This window comes from Phodopus roborovskii, unplaced genomic scaffold (genome assembly GCF_943737965.1).
Source record: "Phodopus roborovskii unplaced genomic scaffold, PHOROB, whole genome shotgun sequence".
Taxonomy (NCBI): Eukaryota; Metazoa; Chordata; class Mammalia; order Rodentia; family Cricetidae; genus Phodopus; species Phodopus roborovskii.
The window spans coordinates 18,722,948-18,727,765 of NW_026126547.1; positions in this window are offsets into that span (position 1 = coordinate 18,722,948).

The following is a 4,818-nucleotide window of genomic DNA, read 5'->3' on the forward strand; positions in this document are numbered from 1 at the left end:
TGGACAACTTACTTCTTATTTTTAAAAAAAGGCAGAAATACACATTGGAAATAAAACCCAGCATCTTCTACAAATGTTTCTGGTCAAAGTGTATATCTGCATGTACAAGAATGCAAGTAGATCCATATATATCAACTTGCACAAAACTCAAGCTCAAATGGATGAAAGACCTTAACATAAAAAACAAGACACACTAAACTTGATGGAAAAGAATATGGGAAATAACCTTGAATGTATTGCCACAGGAGACAACTTCCTGAAAAGAATACCAATAGTGAAGGCACTAAGATTAACAATTAATAAATGGGACCTGAAAAGCTTCTGTAGGGCAAGAGTCACCATCAATAGGGCAAAACTTCCATTTCCAGATGGGAAAATGCTTTTAAGAACTCCATATCCAACAGAAGACTAATATCCAAACGAAATAATCCAATTTAAAATGTGGTACAGGTCTAAATAGAGAATTCTCAAAAGAGAAATCTCAAATAGCCATGAAACTCTTAAAGAAATGTTCAACATCCTTAGCTATTAGGGAAATGCAAATCAAAACTACTTTGAGATTCCATCTTACACTTGTTAGAATGGTCAATAACACAAGTGACAGCTTATGCTGGCAAGAATGTGGATCAAGGGAAATACTCCTCCATTGTTGGTAGAAAGGAAAACTTGTACAGGCACTATGGAAGTCAATATGGCAGTTCCTCAGCAAATTTGGAATTGAGCTTCCCCAAGACCCATTTATACTGCTCTCGGGCATCTACCCAAAGGAAACCCCAAAGGGGATTCCATCCTACAACTATGACACTTGCTTAAGTAAATTCATTCTGGCTTTATTCATAATAGCCAGAAACTGGAAACAACTTAGATGTTCCCCAGCTGAGATATAGATAAAGAAAATGCTCTTCTTTTATATAATTAAGTATATATATATATATATATATATATATATATATATATATATATATCAATCATCATGAAATGGATGGAACTAGAAAAAAAAATCATTTTGAGTGAGGTAACCCAGACCAAGAAAGACAAATATAGCATATATTCACTATGTGGATATTAGCCATTAAGTAAACAATAAGAAAGCTGCAGTCTGCAGACCCAGAGAGGTTAGGCAAAAAGGAGGACTCTAGCAGAGACGTGTGGATCTCTCAGGGAAGGGTAAATAAAATAGATTTTGGAGGTGGATGTGGGTGAGGTGGGGATGGGAATGAGAGGAATCAGGTGGAAGGGGAGATGGGATGGAGGGAGACAGTGCAAGAAAAGATAGCTGGAATTGGGGGGCACTTGGGCAGTGGTGTAGAAAACTAGTGCAGAGGAAACATACTGGAATATATGAGGGTCACCCAAGTGAAGAGTCCTAGTCATGGGAGATAGTGAGTCTGAACTGTTGTAGCCAGGCAAGGCTCCCAGTAGTGTGGTTGGGTTGCATTAGGTTCACTTGTTGACCAAGGGGCTTTCCTGGAGATCTCTAGACAGACCAGGGTGATCTAGGACAGAGGATTGCTCTCTGCAAATGGACAGCTAGGCTCCATTTCCAAAAACAACATCCATACAGCTCAATGAATGCAGAGAGATCAAGCTGATGCCTGCATGGTGCCTTTACCCTCCTTTCTAGCCTCTTTGGTAGGGGAAAGTACTCTGCAGGCTATCAAAGAGAAACATAAATACCAATCCCACCACAAAAACCTTTGAACTACAATTTGCCATGCCTGCAAGATGTGCTGGAGCAATAATGGCACAGAACCTGTGGGAGTGGTCAATCCATGCCTGATTTTACTGGAGGCCCATGCCATGAGAAGGAGCTCATGCCTGACAACTGCTTGGATTGACAGGAACTTGATAACCCAGAGACTTAGGGTAGAACCAAACACTGACAGTCTAAAAAATCAATAATCAATTAAGTGGTTTCTAATGATCTTCTGCTATGCTCATAGACTGGTGCCTTACCAGGTGTCATCAGAGAAGCTTCCTTAGTCAGCACATAGAAAGGGGTGTGAGATCCACAGGTAGACATTATGTATAAACAGTCTAAATTTGAAGTCTTCATGGAGAGGTTCCTCTCAGAGCATGGGGAAGCCAATGGAAGAGGGACAGAAAGATTGTAGGACTCAAAGGGGATGGAGGACACCAGGAGAATAGTGAGTACCAAATCAACTAAGCAGGGTACAGAGACTGAAGTGCCAAGCATAGAGCCTGCATGGATCTGCACTGGGTCTTTTGTGTACATGTTATGGCTGTTAGCTTGGTGTTTTGTGGGATGTCTACCTCTGGGAGCAGACTGACTCTCTTGCCTGCTCTTGGATCTCTTTTTCTCCTGTTGAGTTGCCTTGTCCAGACTTGATGTGTGGACTATTGCCTTTCTTATTGTATCTTGTTTTGTCCTGTTTGGTTGTTGTCTCCTGGAGGCCTGCTCTTTTATGAAAGGAGACTGAAGGGAAGTGGGTAGGTAAGGCAGGTGTAAGGAACAGGGAGGAGCAGAGGGAAGGAAAACTGATCAGGAAGGGAGAAGAATGTTTTTTCAATTAAAAACAAACCAATAAAAAACCATAAAGCTTCAAGTTTTATATTTCCTGGTAGTGTTGCTTCTGAGAAGTTTCTGCCAGTGTGATGCTGTGGTGATGTTTATATATTTTTTACATCTGGTTAATTTAGGAAAGGTTAGACTCAATTAGTCATATGATCTGGAATAACTTACTTTAAAAAATATCACCAGCCAATACTTTACACCACCAGAGAAACTAAGATACAAGGAGCAACCTAAGAGATTCATACAAGGTCCCTCACAGAAGGGGAAAGGAACAAGATCTCCTGAACACATTGGGAATGGGGGTTGGTGGACAGTGAGTTAAGAGAGAGTTAGGAGAAAGAGAAGGGGAGGAGAGGAGAACATGTGGGACTAGGAAGATTGAGTTGGGGGACAAATACATGAGAGAGAGAAAAAATAGAGTGAGCTGTTATAGGTTTGAAGAGAAAACTGACTCTAGAGAAATACCCAAAGACCTACAAGGATGACCACAACTAACAACCTGAACAACAGTGGAAATGCTACCTTAAATGTCCTTCTGTGATAATGAGATTGATAATTAACTTATATGCCATCATAGAGCCCTCATCTAGTAGCTGATGGAAACAGAAGCAGACTGAGCTGAACTCCTGGAATCCAGTTGCACAGAGGGAGGAGTGATAAGAGAATTGGGGCAAGACCAGGCTACAGAAACCCACAGAGATAGCTGACCTGAGCAAGGAGGAGTTCATGGACCCCCAGACTGATAGCTGGGAAACCAACATTGGGCAGACTCAGACCCCCTGAACTTGGGTCTAGTTAGAAGGCCTGGGCAGTCTAAGGGACCTCTGACAGTGGAACCAGGATGCAAGAAAGGACTTTGGGAGCACATCCCCCATAGAGGGATACTCCCTTATCTTAGAAGCAGGAGGGAAGGCCTAGTCCCTATTCCAAATGACTTGACAGATTTTGTTGATCCTTCCTGGAAGGCATCACCCTCCCTGTGGAGTGGGGGCAGGATGGGATGGGAGGGGGGTTGACGAGCATGGGAGGAAGGAGTAAGGGAGAGGGAACTGGGATAGAAATGTAAAATAAGAAATATTTATATACATATATAAACACACACACACACATATATATATAAATATATAAACACACACACACACACACACACACACATATATATATATATATATATATATATATATATATATTCATTTCTGGATAGCACTGTATTTTTTCTCACTGAATGCAGGATATTGTTTCCATAAATTCTACTATTCTAAATGTTAGAATAGTGTGATTAAATGATTTTTATAAATAAATATTAGAATACAAGTTACATGTATTCATTATATATAATTTATGATAGTTTGCACAATTTAATTAAGTTCATCTTTTTAGAGCATGTTCTTTAAGTTACTTCATCAGATGTTTAGTTACCCTGATGACAAATCTGAGCAATGGTCACTGCTTTCATAATAGCCAAGTCTAAGTTTTGTTGTGTGTGTACAATGACTTTTCTATATTCTGTTGACGTTGTTCATCAAGCAAATGTGCCTGCCATTCTGTCTTCAATGGGTATTGGATTTTATTGCTTATTATTACATTTCCTATATTTTAATTTTAAAATGTTTATGTTTTCAGCTCAGTAGTTGGATGCTTCCATAGAAGTATGATAATACTATTCATTTAACAAAGAACACACAGTAGTGTGGCTTTGCCCTACAGAGTCTAAAAAATTGCTATCTTTAGCTAACTTTTTAAGAAGAAACACCTTAATTTTTGGCACCTGGAATGAGAACTAGTCTTTGCAACTGTAATGCGTTTCATTCTATTTTCAGAAAATCCTAAAAATTTTTGCCCCTTTGATAGTATATTTCACAGCTTAACAGAAATGCTGTATAGTTATTATTCTATATTTTATTTCTTTTCACTTTATTAAAAGGCAAGGAGTTGTGTGGAAACAATTTGTTATGTAAAAATTCAAATTAGAAAATCTGAAAAGTAATCTACAGACTATTAAAGGACATGCTGAGAAATGCCCTTTTGCCCTTTTGAGTAAACATACTTATATTTGGTAAACATATGCTGTATTAATTTGGTTCATGTTAACTACCATTCTTGTTTCTTTGGGATACATTATGAGCTAATAGGAGAACATGCTTTTCATGTATTTTTATACTTACATTTTCCTGACCCTTAAAGTTGTTAAAAGATGTTTAAATTTATTCATAATTAGAGAAATGGCAATTAAAATTATAGTGAACAATTATTTCCTTCCTATCGAGTTGGCAAAAATCCAA